This window comes from Hypanus sabinus, chromosome 9 (assembly GCF_030144855.1).
Source record: "Hypanus sabinus isolate sHypSab1 chromosome 9, sHypSab1.hap1, whole genome shotgun sequence".
NCBI classification, from domain to species: Eukaryota; Metazoa; Chordata; class Chondrichthyes; order Myliobatiformes; family Dasyatidae; genus Hypanus; species Hypanus sabinus.
The window spans coordinates 12,169,233-12,190,643 of record NC_082714.1 but is presented as its reverse complement, the minus strand read 5'-3'; the positions used below and the strand labels follow the sequence as shown (position 1 = coordinate 12,190,643).

At 43.2% G+C, this 21,411-nt stretch overlaps 1 protein-coding gene across 1 annotated transcript in view; it reads right to left on the bottom strand.

Annotated features, from left to right (window-relative positions):
• LOC132399094 (ras-related protein Rab-26-like) overlaps positions 1 to 21,411 on the bottom strand; it is a 425,754-nt gene that overhangs the window by 72,845 nt on the left and 331,498 nt on the right. The window lies entirely within an intron of this gene.

Genomic DNA, 21,411 nt, shown 5'->3' with positions numbered 1-21,411 from the left:
ATAAGTTACCTAAAAAGTCTAGCAGGAGGGGGTACGAGTGTAAGAATGATCTCACGCAGTGCTCTTTGGAGCAGCGCAGTCTAAATCTAAAAGTGCTCCTCTGTTCAGCCAAGTTGGCATGCAGAGGGTGAGAAACATTGTCCGGAATTGCCAGGATTTTCCATAGTGTCCATTGTTCTATCACAGCCTCCAGTGTGTCCAGTTTGACTCCTACAACAGAACCAGTCTTTCTAATGAGTTTATTGAGCCTGTTGGCATCACCCGCTTTGATGCCATTGTCCCAGCACACCACCACATAGGAGATTGTACGGAGGCAAAAGACCTGGCAGAACATGTGAAGGAGAGGCCTGCATACTCCAAAGGACCTCAGTCTCCACAAGAAGTAGAGGCGACTCTGACCCTTCTTGTACACAGCCTCTGTGTTGGTGCTCCACTCAAATCTGTCATCCAGGTGCACCCCCAGGTACAGGTAGGTCCTCACCACATCCACGTCCTCACCATCAATAGTAACAGGGAGCAGTGCGGGCTTAGTCTTCCTAAAGTCCATCACCATCTCTTTTGTCTTACTGATGTTCAGCTGCAGATGATTCAGCTTGCACCATTTGACAAAGTCCTCCACAAGGGACCTGTATTCGTCCTCCCATCTTCCCTTTATAAACATAATTATTGCTGTGTCATCAGAAAATTTCTGCAGATGACATGACTTGGTGTTGTATCTGAAGTCTGAGGTATACAAGGTAAACAGGAAGGGTGACAACACAATTCCCTGTGGGGCCCCAGTGCTGCTCATAGCCATCTCTGACACACAGCTCTGAAGCCACCCAAATTGTGGTCTACTCGTCAGGCAGTCCATTATCCAGGATACAATGGAAGTGCCAACCTGCATTGAACAGCCCAGCAATGAGGGCTGTATGGTATTGAAGGCACATGAGAAATCAAAAAACATGATCCTCACAGTGCTTATCCAAATGGGATCAATTGTCTAATCTATTGAAGAACCTATTTAAGAGAAATTTGGATAAGTATGTGGATGGGAGGGGTATGGAGAGTTGAGGTCAAAGTGTGGGTCGATGGAATCTAGGCAGAGTAACAGTTCAGCATTGACTAGATGTGCCGAAGCGCCTGGTGTTCAGTTGTAGTGATCTATGACAATAATATAACTTAATGAGAGGTATTACTTTAGCACTAGCTGGAGTCTTTAGACAGATGCTCGAGTAATCCTGTGAGGTACTAAATCAGACAAATTGAAAGCCTGTACTTATGAAAACACCAAATAGTTACACCTGAGAACCAAAACGTGAGTGAGTTTGACCAGCAATCCAGCTGCAAAAGAGATTGCTTCAAAATTCCTCAAAACAGCAGAACGTCAATGTTAGAAATGAAGACAACAGAAATTCTTCAGATGAAAAGCTCGAGCTGAATTATTCATTTCATGATCTGATACAAGCTGTTTTCTCAAAGGTCACTCAATACTATTATGATTACCAATCGGTGCATGAAAGAGCAATTTTAACACGAAAGAAATGACACATTACAGGCTATGAATAAAGATGTTACTGCAAAACTTTAAGGACAACCTTTACAACGTGTCTATTGACAGTGTGACATGCATCAATGAGGCTGTACATTTCCTTGCTGAATTTTAAACTCTCCCTCTGACCACCCAGTGCATCATCAGATAATCTTAAAACTACACCTCAGTCAATACTGAAGGTCGGAGCTCGAAGGTTGATTGGAAGTCAGGAAGTCAAAGTCTGATGCCAAATCGTGGAGGCTAGAGGAGGCTTGTATTGGAGTTGGAGGAAAGTCTGTTTGTGTGGGTGGGTGGGATGAGTAAGGGGGGGCTTGGAAAGGGGCTTGTTTTGCTGTTATAATTCTGTTGTTTGTGGTGTTCCATTTCTTTATGCATTGTGTTGCTCTGCCGAGAACTGTGGGCACACTATGTTGGCACCAGAATGTGTGGTGACATCTGCGGGCCGCCCCCCCCCCCCAACCCATCCCAACGTACAAAGTTCAAAATACATTTATTATCAAAGTATGTATACTATATACAGAGATTTGTCTCCTTACAGGCAGCCACAAAACAAAGAAACCCATTAAAAAAAAGACTGTCAAACACCCAGTGGGCAATGGAAAAGAAAACCAAATCGTGCAAATAAGGAAGCAAATAATATTCAGAATTGAATTTCATGAAAGTGAGTCCACAGCCACTAAGCAAGTCATCACCGCAGCTGATTCAGGAGCCTGTCAGTTGCAGGCCACAGCCTCAGTTCACCGCAGAGGTGAGTAAACCTCGCACGGCAGCCAGCTGAACCAGCCCATCCCTCACTTCTGGCCCTGACACCCTGATCTTTTCAATTTGGCCCGGCACTTAAATCGTCCAAACCTCAGGTCATTCCCTGCTCTCGGATCCAGGTTCTGCCACTTCAATATGTTCTCAGGCCTGGGCCCTGCCACTTCGATTCAGCCTGTGCCAATTTGGCACGTGCTTAAGTCGATCAAACCTTGGGCCTTTCCTCACTCTTGGGCCCGAGGCCTGCCTTGCCTCGGTTCGGCTGAATTGAATTGCCTCCAAGTCTGTTGCATCAATTGTTAAACATTGGTTCATTCCCTGCTCTCAGACCTGGGCCCACTGCCTCAACTTGGCCACGCTGCACACAAGACTTCAGTTCACACTGCATTATTGCAGGTTGTCCGGGGGTGTTCTAAAGCTCAACTCTGAAAGGGAGGCTGCAGGTTATTGATAGAGAAAGTGTGCTTAATGCAGGAATTTATAGTTTTGTTTGTTTTGATTGCTAACCATAGATCATCACCGTTCTTCAACAGCGCCATTTTAAACCAGTGTGTTGGCTATTAACGCAAATGACACATTTCATTGTATGCTTCAATGCACGTGTGATAAATAAATCTGTACTCCAGTCATGCTACTCAGTAATTCAAATCCACCAATACCATGTAAGAGCAAAAGATTATCAGTTCAAAGCTTACTGTGTGTTACTGAGGCTACAATAATGACTTCTGAGAAAAAAATCTTCATCCCCAATTGTCCCATTTAATCTACCTTTATAATTCAAGCACTTTGCTATGTAGGTGTAGGTACAATTACTAAATGTTGTTGTCCTTAACCTCTCAATACTTTTCCCATGGTCGGTTATATGTCAGTTTCCGAAGAATGGGATGACAAGAGTGGTCCATTCCTTTTACTTCACACTCAAAAGAAAGAAGTACAGGGTACTCTGAAACACTTCAACAATGAAATCACGTAAATTGCCATACTGTGCGTTGATACATACCTATGTTGGATTGGGGACTAAAATGGAAAGGAAGAGGGCAAAAGCCAGAATAAGGAGGGGGAGAGAAAGGAGTACAAATGGCAGTTGATAGGTGAGACCAGGTGTAACATTAACTATTTACCACAGACGCTGCCTAATTTGCTGAGCTCCTTCAGCATTTTAGGTGTGCTGCTCAGTGTCTCCGGTACCTGTAGAATCTCGTGTTTAAAAAAAAATCTCATTTTTCTTGTAGACCAACTTTCCTTCTGCTCATGTTTGTATAATCACCTGCTTGTCTCAGTGGATTGTCTGCAATCTGTACTGTTGCAGTTTTGCATTTTTTGCAGACTTTGTCACATCACAAATGAATTGAGCTTTGTCTCACAGGCTGCTCTTGTCACTGAACTTTCTATCTGTCTAATTTGAGCTAGATTTTAATATAAGATGATCACGACCTCTTTGTCTTCTTTCTTTGGTTCTTACTTTTAGTAGTATGAGTTGGAGACCGTTAGTTATTTATGAACACCTAATAGAAATTAGGAATAATTATTACCCTACAACCATCAGGCTCCTGAACCAATGTGGATAATTTCAATCACCACTACTCTGAACTGATTTTATGACCTGAAGACCCACTTCCAATGACTCTTCGCAGAACTGCTATTTTTCATTTGTACGATTTGTTTTGCGCATTGGTTATTTGTCAGACTCAATCTGTTTATGTATTTTTTCCCCTGTAAATTTACTGAATTTCTTTTCAAATGGTTCAATTTAACATCAGATAATGTATGCAGTATAGAACCTGAAATTCTTGCTCTTCACAAACATCCACAAAACAAGAAACCCCGAAGAATAGAAACATCAGAACCCCAAAGCCCCCACGCTTGAGCAACAGAAACATTGATGCTCCCCCCCACCCCATCTTCGCCAACAGAAGCACTGACCCCCCCCCCACCCCACCATGCAAGCAGGGGCAAAAGCTCCCAAGGAGCCCTTAATCTAGAGTCCATAACCCAGCACTTTGGTTTCTCAGACAGGATCTCTGTCACCAGTGAGGGAGAGAGATCACACCTGCAACAAACAGCATGGAAACCAGCATCTCACTGTTCCAATTTTACAACCTACTGCATCACTTCCCCAAGTCCCCCAACACAAGGACTGACAGGGAGAGGGAGAGGGGGAGAGAGAGAGGAGAGAGAAGGGGAGGGGTGAGAGAGGGAGGGGGAGAGGGAGAGATAGGTATCAAAAATTGAGTATAGGGGTTCTCTCCTGTAAATGCCTGAAAGAAAATGTATCTCAAGGTAGTATATGGTTACATATACGTACTACGATAATAAGTTTACTATGAGCTTTGAGAATATTCATCACTTTGAACCTGAGATCCAGTTACACTCTGCTGGAGCCAGGCCAGTGCTCAGTATGAAGTAAACTGTGATCGTGCAGAATTGTACGATGGGCTGAATTGCTTCAGCTTCACAAATGAAGTTAGGTGTGCGTCAGTGGGAGAGGTTTCATCGATTCTTTGGGATGTTGAGTGCACAGTCCTGTCCTGTGTCATGGTGCCATGGTAGGTGTGGATTAGCAGCTTTGCAGTGAGCTTTCCTCTTTAAGACATACTGAGATATTGTCATCATCACCATCATTATGAGCCATATCATATGATGTAGGTGATCATGATCTTCTATCTGTCTTTAATCTGAGAAGTTCTTATAAGCTCTTCAAAACTTTTGCCTGCTCATCCCTTGATGTAACTCAACAATGTCACGTGCAGTCAACTGCAGCTTCTCCTTCCATCAATTTTTTCCGTAACTGCAAGATGTTCAAGCTTCTCTTTCCTCAGTATTTGTCCCAGAAATTCCAGCTGCCAGTTCCTGATTGATGATATCAGCTTTCTTCTTATTCTGGCTTTTCACAAAACTTCCTCATTTGTTGGTCAGTCTTTCCAAGATATTCTCATCATTCTTCTCAAAAACCACATTTCTGCAGCTTCAAGTCTTCCCTCATTTTGCTTTGATACTGTCCAACATTTGCTTCCATATGTTACTGTGGAGTGAACATAGCACTGCTCTGAGGTTCAAACCTATAGAAATTATGTTATTCTTTAGTATCTTGCTCAAACGTGCATTTAGTAATCCCAATCCTCCTTGTAATTTCAACATCAGCCCTACCATCAGATGTTACCGTGCTCCCAAAGTAATTGAACTTCCATGTTTGTTTAATTGTTTTGTTGCCCACTTTCAGTTCACATTTCTGTATTTCTTTCTTCTTTGTGACAATCATACACATGGAGTTGATGGTCAAACCTCTCTTTGCACTTTCTTCCGGATGACTTTATCTAGTATTTCTTGGAACTTTTCTTTAGAATAGCTAACAGCACTGCTTTGTTGTTTATCGCAGTTTGTTCAAATTGTATCCACCAATGATCATGCCTGGAATATTGCTCATTTCTCTTAGAATCTTCTTGCTATATAAGTTTGAATAGTTCAGGCAGGAAAACACAACCTGGTCTGATTCTCCTCTTAATCTGGACAAAATTACTTGTCTCATTTTCAACTCTCATTCCTGCTCTTTGTTCCCAATACAAATTATTGATTATTCAAAGATTCAAAGAAATTCAAGATTCAAAGTATATTTATTATTAAAGTATGCATGAGGTATACAATCCTGAGATTCATCTTCCAACAGACTTCCAACAAAGAAAACCATGGAACCATGGAAACCATCAAACAAAAACATCAAACCCCCAACATGCAAAAAAAAAGAACAAATCATGCAAATGGGAAAAAATGAGTGAAAATAAAACAGAATATAAAATACCAAACCACAAGCTCATCAAAAGAGTCCAGAAGTATTAACCAGCTCAGTTCAGTTCAATCTTGCACTGTGTCGTTTGTTATCTGCAGGCCACAGAGCCAGTCCGTCCCAATCAAAATCGCACAAAATAGCAACGAAAAAAAGGAGTGATTAGAAATCAGAAACAGATCAGTATGTGAACTACAGAGCCTAATTTGCAATCCGCATTGATTAAACCTGCCCAAGACCAGCAGCATCGAGTGACAGAGAGAGAGAAAGAGACCATTTGTATGCAGGCACCTTCCTCTGGGAGCGGCAGGCAAGAAGGAGAGAGAGACTGTCACACGCAGGTAGACAGAGCTGAACACCCGCCCGCCTTCCGCTCGCGTTGATTTCATTCTCCCTCGACACTTTAATCAGCGAAACTGGCTGAAATTTATTAATGGAGTCAATCGTGGGCTTGCTTTCCGTCTCCAGGCTGCTCACTTCGCTCGAAACCTCAACAAACTCCCTCAGAAACAGCAAAGCGCCAGATCGTTCAGTCAGCCCGAAAACACACCACCAACATGTAGATCACAAGATACAACAGTAACAGAACCACATTTGAAAGAAAAAGAATTCGTAAAAGAAACAGAAGAATTAGTTTTGTGAACTGCCTGGAGGATGTTACCCTTGGTGATGTTGTTCGCTGATGCCATCTTCTTCTGCATTCTGGTATCTTTTCCAACAACATCCAAGTGCTGAACAATTTTTATAAGCTTTTCATGTCTTACCTTGTCCAAAGCTTTGGTATAATTGGTGAAACATAGGGATCGGTCTTTCTGGACCTCTATGGCACGCTCACAAATCATTTGATGAAGATTGCATTTCGTGTTCCACTATCTAAAAATGAGGCCGCACTGCTCTTGCGCAGTCTCCAGTTCCATGCTTTCTCATGATGATTTGTAGGAGGACTTTCATAAAATGACTCATCAAACTGATTGTGCGGTGTAACTCACATTCAATGTCTAGATGTTTTCAGCAGTGCAATAAAGAATGATTTGACCATTTCCTCAGGCGAATCCCTGCTATCATATAATTCATTCAGCAAATCTGTCAAGCTTTCAATCCCAAAATCTTCCAGCACTTGAATCATTGCTAAAGCAATGCCATCCAGTCCTAATGCCTGATTCTTTTTCATTTTCTCCACTGCTGCTTTAACCTAAGATTTCATAATCAGTGGGCCGTCCATGTTTATCAGCTTCTCTCGTCTCATATCTTCAAACAATGTATTCAGACCATAGGCACATAGACTGGTCAGATAATAACAAACTCCTAGTTCGAGAAACACATAAGAAGGTTGTGGACTTGGAAAGGCCCAGAAGATTAGTACCACAATCATATACACCGCATCACAATCAGTAAACATTTCAGGAATGCCAAGGCATATTGAGGAGTGGACAGTGAGAGTGACCATTTTCCAGTGATACACAAGCTGAGGTTCTAGCTTAGATGGTTAAAGGGTAATACAAAATTAGACCAGGCTTGCTTGAAAAATCCAGGCATGAAGATGAAATACACTGAGGCAGTGAAGAACAGGTTTGAAGCCTTGTCAAAGGAGAACACACCAAGCTGGTTGAAGTTTAAAACAGCAGTGGTTTTGTGTCTAGTGTCTAGTGAAGTGATACCGAAAAAGAGAAAAGAGAAGAAAAAATGGATGACAGATAAAATTTTGGATCTAGTGAAAGAAAGACAGAAAATCACACCAAAGAACAGTGTCAAGTATAAAACTTTGAACAAACACGTAGGGAAGTGAAATAACAATGGATAAATGGAGGAGGTATTGCAACTGTTCCAAATAAAATCAAAGTTCAAAATTCAAAGTAAATTTATTATCAAAGTACCTACAGTATATGTCATTGTATAATATCTTGAGATTCATTTCTGACAGGCATTTATAGAAAAATAAAGAAATGCAATAGAATTTATGGAAAACCATACATAACAAAGATTAATAACCAACCAATGTACAAAAGAAGACAAATCGTGCAGATAATATAAAAATGTAAATAAAAAATACATGTGGGTCCATGGACTCCTCTTGTGGTAAGACGAGGATGCCCTTGGGGTTGTCAGAGCAACTCCTATCCAGGTAGCCTCCAAGCTGATGGCGTGAATATCGATTTCTCCTTCTGGTGAACAAATTCTCCCACTTCTTCTATTCCCACTCTGACTATTTATTCCTTCTCACCTGCCTTTCACCTCCCCTTGGGTCCCTTCCTCCTTCCTTTCCTCCTATTGTCCACTCTCCTCTCTTATCACATTTTTTCTTCTCCAGATCTTGACAGTTCCCACCCACCTGGCTTCACCTTAACCCATTCCAGCTAACCTCTCCCCAACCCCCCCACCCAGCTTCATACCCTGAGTTCTCCTCTTTCTTTCCAGTCCTGATGAAGGCTCTTGGTCCAAAACATCGACTGTTTATACTTTTCCATAGATGCTGCCTGGCACAGTAAGCTCCTCCACCATTGTGTGTCTATGTGTTTCTTTCAGTCATCATTGTACCTATCCAAGATCGTCATAACTGTCCCTGATGTATCTTCCTCTACTACCAACCCTGGGAGCACGTTCCACACACCCACCACCCTCTGTGACAGAGCAAAAGCAGACAATGTGAAGATAGTTCATAATGACCCATCAATGGAAATGAACCCCCTCTCTCTGACTTACACCAATGCATTAATTTTGAAAATAATTACTGCAGATGTGACTATTTCCAAGGCATAAAAAACCCTAAGAACTGTAAAGCTAGCACTGGAAGGCTGACAAAGAATTATAAGATCTGCGCAAAAATAGTTAATTATTGGACAGAATGAAAGAAAGGAGCAAGCATTCTCTCAGGGGTGACAGTTCCAGAGAAAGATGAGAATCGGAATCAGGTTTATTATCTTCAACACATGTTGGGAAATGTTGTTGTTTTGCTGCAGCAGTACAGTGCTATAAATTACAATAAGAAATACACTCAGTGGCCACTTTATTAGGTACACCTGTTGGTCAATGCTAGTATCTAATTAGCCAATCAGGTGGCAGCAGCAACTCAATGCAGAAAAGCATGCAGACATGCTCAAGAGGTTCAGTTGTTGTTCAGACCAAACATCAAAATAGAGAACAAATGTGATCTAAGTGACTTTAACCCTGGAATGATTGCTGGTGCCAGATGGGGTGGTTTGAGTATCTCAGAAACTGCTGATCTCCTGGGATTTTCACCCAGTCTCTGGGGTTTACAGAGAACGGTGGAAAAAATAAGAAGATGTCCAGAGAGCAGCAGCTTTATGGATGAAAACACTCGTTAATGAGAGAGGTCAGAGGAGTATGGCCAGACTGGTTCAAGCTGAGAGGAAGGTGACAGAAGCTCAAATAATCACACGTTAATAACAGTGATGTGCAGAAGAGCATCTCTGAATGCACAACACGTTGAACCTTAAAGTAGATGGGCTACAGCAGCAGAAGACCACGAATATACACTCAATGGCCACTTTATTAGGTGCAGGAAGTAACTAGTAAATTATAGTAATTTCATGTCTTTGCACAGATCTGCATCTTGGGAAGTCCTGCTTGTGTCTTCAAATATGGAGGAACTCAGTGGGTCAGCGAGCCACTGCTGAGTCCAGATGAAGGATTTCAACCTAAACTGGCCTTTTCCTTCCACAGATGCTGCCTGACCCGCTGAGTATCTCTAGGTTTATTGCTCCAAATTCCAGCATCTGTAGTCTCTCGAGAGGCACTGTTCCAAGAAAAACCAATGCCCTTGAATAGAAAACCCTTCAAAAGGTAGTGGATACAGCCCAGTCCATCAAAGGTGAATCTGTCCCCACTATTGTGCACATCTAGAAGGAGCACCTTCACAGGGAAACAGTGTTCATCCTCAAACACCCCTACCATCCAGGCCAAGCTCTCTTCTTGTTGCTGCCATTGCAATCGAGGTACAGGAGCATTAGGTCCACACAACCAAGTTCAGGAACAGTTATTACCCTTCAACCATCAGGCTCCTGAACCAGCAAGGATAACTTCACTCTCCCGAACCCTGAACCGATTCCACAACCTACAGACTCACTTTCTAGGACCGTACAACTCTTGTTCTCAGTATTATTGATTACTTATTTATCTGTTATTATTTTGTTTAACTTCTTGCATTTGCACAGTTTTTTAGCTTCTGCCCAATGTTTTCTTTTGCCCATCTTAGTGTGTGGTTTGCAATGATTCTATTGTGTTTCCTTGTATTTATTGCAATGCACACAAGAAAATGAATCTCGGTATGGTGACTTTGATATTAAATTACTCTGAAACTTTTAACTTTGAAACTGCTTCATCATTTGCTGCTTTATTGCAGATTGCAACTGTGCGCAGAATTTTGCTTCTTGATGAATACTCCAGGAACTGTTTGTACATAAATCTGGTTTAGCTTGCCCATCTGTATTTGATACATTGTGACTGCACAATATTTGTAGGTGGATTGATTTGGTCTGCAGTTCCTCCCCTCCGCAATGGCTTCACGAGTCCCGATAAGCGAATCAGCTTTAACCCTTTGTATGCCTGCCTCACGGTGACATGCTGTAATTCCTGGGATTGGAGTGTAGATGTACAGGTCACTAGCCATACTGAAGCACAAAGGAACTGAAAGCACTTAAGGAGACACAAGAGACTGCAGAGGCTGGAGTCTGATGCAGCAAAGAAACAAAAGGAAGTCACAACGGGGGTTGGGAGGTGATAAATGGGAACAACAAAGGGAGTTGTACTCCATCTGCCCATTGCTCAGACGCTCCTCCCAGTGGGATCCCTCCCTGCACTGTTCCTATCTGCCCACCCCACTTTTGGCTCCATGCTTCCACTGTTCCATAGTTCCAGGGGTTTAGATGGGGCAGAGTTTTGTTAAGTGTGTCCAGGATGGATTCCTGTCACAGTACATTGACAGATCAACTAGGGCGAATGCCATACTAGATCTAGTATTAGGTAACGAACTGGGTCAGGTCACAGATCTGTCAGTGGGTGAGCATCTGGGGGACAGTGATCACCGCTCCCTGACCTTTAGCATTATCATGGAAAAGGTTAGAATCAGAGAGGATAGGAAAATTTTTAATTGGAAAAGGGCAAATTATGAGGCTATAAGGCTAGAACTTGCAGGTGTGAATTGGGATGATGTTTTTGCAGGGAAATGTACTATGGACATGTGGTTGATGTTTAGGGATCTCTTGCAGGATGTTAGGGATAAATTTGTCCCGGTGAGGAAGATAAAGAATGGTAGGGTGAAGGAACCATGGATGACAAGTGAGGTGGAAAATCTAGTCAGGTGGAAGAAGGCAGCATACATGAGGTTTAGGAAGCAAGGATCAGATGGGTCTATTGAGGAATATAGGGTAGAAAGAAAGGAGCTTAAGAAGGGGCTGAGAAGAGCAAGAAGAAGGCATGAGAAGGCCTTGATGAGTAGGGTAAAGGAAAACCCCAAGGCATTCTTCAATTTTGTGAAGAACAAAAGGATGACAGGAGTGAAGGTAGGACCGATTAGAGATAAAAGTGGGAAGTTGTGCCTGGAGGTTGTGGAAGTGAACGAGGTCCTCAATGAATACTTCTCTTTGGTATTCACCACTGAGAGGGAACTTGATGACGGTGAGGACAACATGAGTGAGGTTGATGTTCTGGAACATGTTGATATTAAGGGAGAGGAGGTGTTGGAGTTGTTAAAATACATTAGGACGGATAAGTCCCTGCGGCCTGATGGAATACTCCCCAGGCTGCTCCACGAGGCAAGGGAAGAGATTGCTGAACCTCTGGCTAGGATCTTTATGTCTTTGTTGTCCACGGGAATGGTACCAGAGGATTGGAGGGAGGCGAATGTTGTCCCCTTGTTCAAAAAAGGTAGTGGGGATAGTCCAGGTAATTATAGACCAGTGAGCCTTACGTCTGTGGTGGGAAAGCTGTTGGAAAAGATTCTTAGAGATAGGATCAATGGGCATTTAGAGAATCATGGTCTGATCAAGGACAGTCAGCATGGTTTTGTGAAGGGCAGATTGTGCCTAACAAGCCTGATAGAGTTCTTTGAGGAGGTGACCAGGCATATAGATGATGGTAGTGTAGTGGATGTGATCTACATGGATTTTAGTAAGGCATTTAACAAGGTTCCACACAGTAGGCTTATTCAGAAAGTCAGAAGGCATGGGATCCAGGGAAGTTTGGCCAGGTGGATTCAGAATTGGCTTGCCTGCAGAAGGCAGAGGGTTGTGGTGGAGGGAGTACATTCAGACTGAAGGGTTGTGACTAGTGGTGTCCCACAAGGATCTGTTCTGGGACCTCTACTTTTTGTGATTTTTATTAATGACCTGGATGTGGGTTTAGAAGGGTGGGTTGACAAGTTTGCAGATGACACAAAGGTTGGTGGTGGTGTAGATAGTGTAGAGGATTGTCAAAGATTGCAGGCAGACATTGATAGGATGCAGAAGTGGGCTGAGAAGTAGCAGATGGAGTTCAACCCGGAGAAGTGTAAGGTGGTACACTTTGGAAGGACAAACTCCAAGGCAGAGTATAAAGTAAATTGCAGGATATTTGATAGTGTGGAGGAGCAGAGGGAGGTACTGGGGGTACATGTCCACAGATCCCTGAAAGTTGCCTTACAGGTAGATAGGGTAGTTAAGAAAGTTTATGGGGTGTTAGCTTTCATAAGCCGAGGGATAGCGTTCGAGGGATAGAGTTTAAGAGATGCGATGTAATGATGCAGCTCTATAAAACTCTAGTTAGGCCACATTTGGAGTACTGTGTCCAGTTCTGGTCGCCTCAGTATATGAAGGATGTGGAAGCATTGGAAAGGGTACAGAGGAGATTTACCAGGATGCTGCCTGGTTTAGAGAGTTTGGATTATGATCACAGATTAAGGGAGCTAGGGCTTTACTCTTTGGAGAGGAGGAGGATGAGAGGAGACATGATAGAGGTGTACAAGATATTAAGAGGAATAGACAGAGTGGACAGCCAGCGCCTCTTCCCCAGGGCACCACTGCTCAGTACAAGAGGACATGGCTTTAAGGTAAGGGGAGGGAAGCTCAAGGGGGATATTAGTGGAAGGTTTATCACTCAGTTATTGGTTGGTGCGTGGAATGCACTGCCTGAGTCACTGGTGGAGGCAGATACACTACTGAAATTTAAGAGACTACTAGACAGGTCTATGGAGGAATTTAAGGTAGGGGGTTATATGGGAGGCAGGGTTTGAGGGTTGGCACAACATTGTGGGCCGAAGGGCCTATACTGTGCTGTATTGTTCTATGTTCTATGCTCCACCTTGCTCTCCATGCAGATTCACCATCGTGGTGTAGAGGCCATTACAGCTCGGGTCTTCAGAGTTTAGAGTTCAGAGTTCAAGTCTGGCGCATCTGTAAGGAATTTCTACGTCCTCCCCGTGAACATGTGGATTTCCTCCTGGTGCTTTGGTCTCTTTCCACAGTCCAAAGATATACCAGTTAGCAGGTTAATTAGTTAATGTGAATTGTCCTGTGTTTTGGCTAGGGTTAACTAGGCGGGTTGCTGGGCAGTGTGGCTCGTTGGGCTGGAAGTGTCTGTTCTGCACTGTATCAATAAAGTTTTTTAAAAATCGACTATCTTCAGCCAACCTCTCACCTCCCAGCCATCACGATATCCACTCTTCCCTCTGCCGTCAGCCTATCACCCTTCCTCACCTGGATCCACCCATCAGCTGTCAAGTCCTTCTCCACTTCTTCCCCTCCCCTTCGGGCCCAGTACAATGATGCAGTCACAAAAAAGGCATGCCAGCAGCGATGCTTCATTAGTAGTTTGAGGAGACTTGGTATGTTGCCAAAGACTCAGGCAAATGTACGGTGGAGAGAATTCTGACTGGTTGGATCACCATCTGGAATGATGGTTGCAGAAGGTTGTGGACTCGGCCAGGTTCATCACAGGAAAAAGCCTCCCCACTATCTTCTCATTCCTACCATCGAGGAGAAGGTACAGGAGACAGGGCACCCACACTCAACATTTTAAAAGCAGCTTCTTCACCTCAGCCATCAGATTTCTGAATGGTCCGTGAGCACCACCCCACTGTTGCTCTTTTTCACTGTTTATTTATTTACCCATTTATTTAGTTTTGCGATAAGATGTTTCTCTGCCTTGCATTGTACTGCAGCCACAAAACAACAAGTTTCGTACCATACATTAGTGACAACAAAACTGATTTCAGAATTATACCAGCTGTCTCCCCTTGATCAGTCCAGAATCTCAACCCAAAATGACAACTGTCCATTCCTCTCCACAGATATTCTTACCTATGTTCCTCCCGGATAGCATGAATATCAATTTCTCATTCCCGTAAAAAAATTCCCTCACCCTCCCCTCTTCTTCTAGCCTTTTCCCACCTGCCACCTCTCCCAGATCCCTTTTTCCTCTGGTCCACTCTCCTCTCCTTCAGATTCCTTCCTCTCCAGCTCTTTGCCTTTCCTATCCATCTGGCTTCAGCTCTCACCTTCTAGCTATCCTCCTTCCTCTCCCCTCACCTTTTTATTCTGGTGTCTTCCCCCTTCCTTTCCAGTCCTGACAAAGTGTCTCATCCTGAAATGTTGGCTGTTTATCCCTTTCCACAGATGCTGCCTGACCTGCTGAGTTCCTCCCGCAGTTTGCTTTTCCTGCTGGTTGAGACTAAGAGCAGGTGAGTCAGCTGTCACACAAGACCCATATCAATCCAGAGGATTTTCTTCTCTTTTGGATTTTACAACTATCTACAGATTGAAATCAATCCTGAGAAGGTGGGAGTAAGCCACTCCGGATGATGTGCTGTCAGTGAGGCTCTTAGAGCAGGGGTTCCCAACCCTTTTTACATTATGGAGCCTCACCATTAACCGAGGAGTCCGTGACCCTCAGGTTGCTATTAGGTCCAAAACTGCTCACAAACACGAGGAAATCTGCGAATGCTGCAAATCCAAGCAACACACACACACACACACTCAGAGAAACATAGAAAATAGGTGCAGGAGTAGGCCATTCGGCCCTTCGAGCCTGCACCACCATTCAGTATGATCATGGCTGATCACCCAACTCAGAACCCTGTACCTGCTTTCTCCCCATACCCCCTGATCCCTTTAGCCACAAGGGCCATATCTAACTTCCTCTTAAATATAGCCAATGAACCAGCCTCAACTGTTTCCTGTGGCAGAGAATTCCACAGATTCACCACTCTCTGTGTCCTAAAAGGCTTCCCCTTTATCCTTAAACTGTGACCCCTTGTTCTGGACTTCCCCAACATCGGAAACAATCTTCCTGCATCTAGCCAGTCCAATCCCTTTAGAATTTTATACGTTTCAATAAGATCCCCCCCTCAATCTTCTAAATTTACACACACAGAATGCTGGAGGAACTCAGCAGGTCAGGCAGCATCTGTGGAAACGTCAACCGTACACTATTCGGTTATTGTTTTACCCAACCATTAATCACAGCCATCACTCACTCACTCTTGGGCACAACACACCAGAATATGTGGATCCGAGCCAGCTGAGAACCCACCAATAGCCAACCCCTTGGGAAACATCACATTCCACCCAAACGATCACATTACTTCTACTTCATTGCACTGTTGTAATGAATTGATCTGTTTGAATGATAAGCAAGGCAAGATTTTTATATGTGACAGTAACGATGTTTAAAACAATTAACTAGTGATTACATTGTAACTGTAACACTATTCTGCATCCTGTTATTGTTTTCCCCTGTTCTATGATGTATTTCAAGTACATTTATGATCAAAGAATGCATAAATTATACGATCTTGAGATTTGCTTTCTCATAGGTAGCCACAAAGCAAGAAACCTGAAAGGACCCAATTCAAAGAAAAATAAAGAATAAAAATAAAAGCAAAAGACCAGCATGAGAAAGAAAAAAAAATACAGGTCGTAGAAACAATTGAAACGAACAAAAATATTCCAGACCAAAAGCCAGTCCTCAGATCCGAAGCCCGGAGTGGGCTCAAAGCTGATGCACTGATGTAATGAAATTGTCTGGGAGTTTGGCACGCAAAACAGATTTTCACTGTCGTAGTCCAGTCACCCAAGCCGAGTCTGATGTTCTCCTAAGAGGTTCGTGGTCCTTGTATGGCCGTAGTGGTCGATCCAGATCCACATATTCTAGCGCAGTGAGGGCAAGAGTGGATAGTGACTATGGTTAGTGGCTGGGTCTTTGGGTTGCTCAGTCTGTCCTTTCACAGCCGTCACTTGTTCTCTGGGGCACAGCGGAGTCACTCTCCTGTAGAGCAGCTCCCTCTTGAACAGATTTCCTCCAGCTGTATCTCCTGACAGCAGCGTCCTCCTCCTAGTCATTAGACGTAATGTTGAATCTCTTCAGGTTGATTTTGATGTTATCGTTGAAGCATTTCCTTTGCCCACCAGGGGCTCTCTGACTTTCCGTAAGCTGGGAGTAACGTGTTTGGGGAGAGGCGAGTTAGGCATCTGGATGGCATGACCTGTCCGTCGGAGTTGGTGTCATTTTACCGAGCTGTATCTCACTGTACCTCTCTGTACATGTGACAATAATAAACCAATTTTTGCCCCTGCATTTACAGGATGTGGAAATTGGTGCCAAGGCCAGAACTTATTCCCCATTCCTAGCTGTCCTTCAGGAGGTGCTGGTGAGCCACCAACTTCAGCTGCTGCTGGCTGCCTGGTGAAGCAAATCCTTCAGTATTAGAAGGAAAGGAGTTCCCGGAAGTTGGCACAGGCCCCTTGAACCAAATTGTTCATGGGTTAAACATTTCCCTCTGTCTACTCTGTTGACAACTTTAACAAGAATCGCCCTTTCTAAGTACTACAATTAGAGTTCTTTAAGGTCACATCCTCTTGAACTAGAACTGCTCATAACCTACAGCACTGTCCAAAAGTCCTGGGCACCCTAACTATATACTATATATGTACTGTAGCAATTTTATGTATTGCTCTGTACTGCTGCCACACAAAAAAAAACACATTTCATGACATATGTGAGTGGTGATAAACCTGATTCTGATATGGGTCTCTGTTGTGGACTGAGAGTGGAAAGGGGCAGGGAGAGGGGAATCGTGGTTGGGAAACAGGGAAGGGAGAAGGAAGCACCCGAGAGGCGTCCAGTAATGATCAATAATCCAATTGTTTGGAATCAAATGACCTTGCCTGGTGTCTCAGGGCTGGGTGTGTCTGCACTCATACCATCCCCCTCCCCACCCCAGCACTCCTTCTCTGCCACCTGTCCCACACCCCTCCCGTGGCACTCCACCCGCACTATTCCCAACATCATTTGCTCCTACCAGATTTACAGAAAAGGCTCTCTGCTCCTGTGCGAAAGTCTTAGACACATATATTAGGCAATACGGTAAAATATAATGCATTTTCAACACTCAAGTTTCAAAATTGTTTATTGTCCTGAGTGTAAAAGGTCATATAATTTCCACCCCACACTGATTTGGCACATCAGGGAACAACCTCGCCATTTCTTTACCATTTGTCTCTTTTACAAAATCACATTGCTAGCTCAATAATCAACCCAAGGAGCCAGCCAGATTTGAACCCAGCACTCTTGCTTCAAAGTCTAGTGCAGATGCCACTACACCACCAATACAGACACAAGTATAAAGGAGAATGAAATAATTGTTAGTTCCAATTTGATACAGTATAAAAAACACAATAAACATAAAAAAAAAGCAATCCTATGAAACACACTGTTCAAGTAAAGTGGCAGTACATGGGGGGGGGGGGTCGAAGGTGTTGAGAGGCTGTGGAGGGGAGTGGTTCTTGTGTACATAGTTGTGGTGGGGTTGTGTTAATGGAGGGAGGTGTTGATCAGCCTGACATCTGGGAGGACGTAATTGGTTTCGAGTCCGGTGGTCCTGGTGTGGATGCTATGTAACCTCTTCCCTGATGGGAGTGGGACAAACAGTCCATAAGCAAGGTGGGTGGGATCCTTCATGATACTGCTGGCCTTTTTCCGGCACCTTTCTGTGTATGATGGTGGGTAGGCTGGTGTTGGTGATGCTTGGGGCAGAGTTAACTACCCATTGTAGAACCCTCCTGTCTGCTGCAGAGAAGTTTCCATACCACATGCCAGGATGCTCTCAACTGCAGCTTGTGAGTATTGATAGTCATAGTCCAACTCTCTTCAGCCTTCTCAGACTTTTTCATTTATTAAACACCACTTAATGAAATGCTTTTGTCACTTGAGGAGCTGAACACAGAGTTAATAAAATCTTAACAAGGAGGCTGTGCTGCGATGAAGGGAAAAAATTAAGTCAGGAAGTGAATTACGGCCTGCTCCTGTTTGCTTGAGGAAATGTGGAGCAAGATTACAACTTATCACATGGTGGAGCAGGCTTGAGAGACTTAAACATAAAGATTAGCTTTATTTGTCACCTGTACATCCAAACATACAGCAAAATGTGTCGTTTCCATCAAATCAAACCAGCAAGGATTATGCTGAGGCAGCTGCAAGTGTCGCCACTGTTCTGGCAACAGCATGCCATGCCAGCGACTCACTAACCTGAAGCTGCACACCTTCAGAACGTGGGAGCAAACCGAGCACGTGGGCACAGGGAGAACATACGAACTCTTCACCGACAGCGACAGGAATTGAATCCTGAACTTACAGCTGGTGCTGTAACAGCTTTACGCTAACAGCTACACCACCGAGCCACACCTGCTGTTATTCCAAATGTTCCTCAAGATGTTTGTTGGAGGAAAGAAGCAAGGAAATAAGTACTCTACTATTTGCTTCAAGCTATGTGACTGAATGTCCATTTATCAATATTATTCCTGTTTAGTTTCCAGACAATAGGCAAGTAAGACCACAAGCCAACTTCGGACATAGGAGCAGAATTAGACCATTCAGTCCATCAAGTCTGCTCTTCCATTCCATCATGGCTGATTTACTATTCCTCTTGACCTCATCCTCTTGGTTTCTCAAAGTTCAAAGTTCATTTATTATCAAGGTACTGTATGCATACTTTATACAACCTTGAGATTTGTCTCCTTACAGGCAGTCACAGAACAAAGAAACCTCAAAATAACCCATTTAAAAAAGACTGTCACACACCCAATGTGCAGGCAGAGAATTAAAAATAAATTGTGCAAACAATGAAAGTAGGCAAATAACATTCAAAACTGGAGTTTTACAAAAATCACACGGCCAGACATCACTGCAGCTAGGGCAGGCAATCAGCACACCTCATCGCAAAGCCGAGAAAATGTTGCAGGACCACAGATGTGAAGCAGCCAGCACTGCAGATCAAGGTAGAGCTGAATAAACATCATGAAGAAGTGAGCAGAATCAGGCAGAACTGGCCCTCGCCTCATTCCCTTTGACAACTTACTAATAAAGCTTCATTTTAAATGCCCAGTGAATTGGCCTCCACAGCCGTCTGTGGCAATATATTCCAAAGATTTACCATGCTCTGGCTAAAGAAATTCCTCCACTTCTGTTCCCATGCTTCATTTTGCTTGACTGAGATAGGGGACTGTGACAAGATTTATGACCAACATCTAGCATAAGTACTTAGCTCAGGAACAGTTATTATTACCCTACAACCAACAGGCTCTCGAACCGGAATGGAATGAACTAAATCCACAACCTACAGGCTCAATTTCAAGGACTCTTTACAACTCTACATCTCAGTATTATTTATGCTCTTTATTGTTATTTACATTACGCCTTCTTTTGCACATTGGTTATTTGTCAGTCTTTATTATTCATTGTGATTCATGAATTCCCAATGTATTTCTTTATTTTCCTGTAAGTACCTATAAGAAAGTGAATCTCAGATTAGTATATGGTGACATGTATGAAGTTTGATAATAAATTCCCATTGTCCTTGACGTTCACAACACGTAGGAAAACTTAGTAAGAAAGGCTTTGCGAACAGAGAAGAGAAACGTGTCAGACACAAGGAAATCTGCAGATGCTGGAAATCCAAAGCAATGCACACACAAAATACTACAGGAACTCAGCGGGTCAGGCAACGTCTATGGGAAAGAGTAAACAGTTGACATTTTGGCCGGGACCCTTCATCAACTACAATAAAAACTGCATTGCTGCTGCTTCCTGCACCCAGGCTGAGCTAGCCAATTTCACCAACTTTGCCCTTAACTTCCACCCTGCCCTCAAATTTACTTAGTCCTTTGCAACACACACAAATCCTGGAGGAACTCAGCAGGCCCAGCAGAATCTATGGAAAAGAATAAACAAGCGGCGCTTCAGGCCAAGACCCTCAACCTGAAATATTGACTGTTTATTCTTTTCCATAGATACTGCCTGACCTGCTGAGTTCCTCCAGCATTTTGTGTGGGGAAACTTTCATCTCTCCCTGGATTGACAGCTGTTTTGGATTATCTAGTTTCAAACAACTTACATTAGTTGATTATTGACATTTGTGCATGTGACTATTCTGCTAATTGTTGATTACTCATGGCTGTTTGCACTAGTGTCCTGTAAATTGTTAGTTGCTTTTGTGTTGTCTGTTAATGGCATTGCCCTGTGTTTTACGTCTGGCACTGAACCACAATCAATTCTGGTATGTTTCACGTACGGCAGAAAAGTGATTCTGATTGATTCTGATCAGAATTCACTTGCTCCCTGAGCTATTACCCAGAAGCGCAACTCCCCAGAAAGCAATCTGTACAAAGCATCGAGTCACTAATAGAGTCTATGCTCCAAAGGAGAATAAAATCAGATTACAGCCTGCTTGCTTCACAGGAAGGACTGTATCGCAGAGAGTGACCAATCATTAACTGAGTCACTCAGTGATTTATTCCAATATCCAAACGTCAGCCATTACCAGAGCAGAAGAGATTTGGAGATTAGCTGCTTTGTTGTGTTCCATTACCTCAACTTTGACTGAATATGTTAAGATTTAAGAGATCAGATGTCTTCAATCAAAGGTTGCTGACTCTACCCCCATGACTCTGGGAGCCTGCTATCAGCAAAGACCATGCAAAATACTTGGGGCTTAACAAATCGATTTTCTATCAACATTTTAGCTTAATGATTAAAAAATATTGGCAAAGGGCTACAAGGTACAGGGAGGGTTGGAAGAAGGAAGTCATGTGAATGTAAGAATGTAAGTAAAAGCACCAGGAGTCGTCTATCTGGCCAGGGACTCATCTCCACCAGCCTGCCTTTTTCCATCTATCTGTGTTTTAAATATACAGTTAACTGGGAAACATCTGGACCAGTACTTAATTTGGCAATTTAGCAGGTCCTAATTACCAAAGTTTCATGGAAATAGTTAAAAAGGTATAAAAAGGACAAACTACCATTTAACTGAATGAGAACTTATGTATTCAAGTGAAATACAGAACAAATTAGA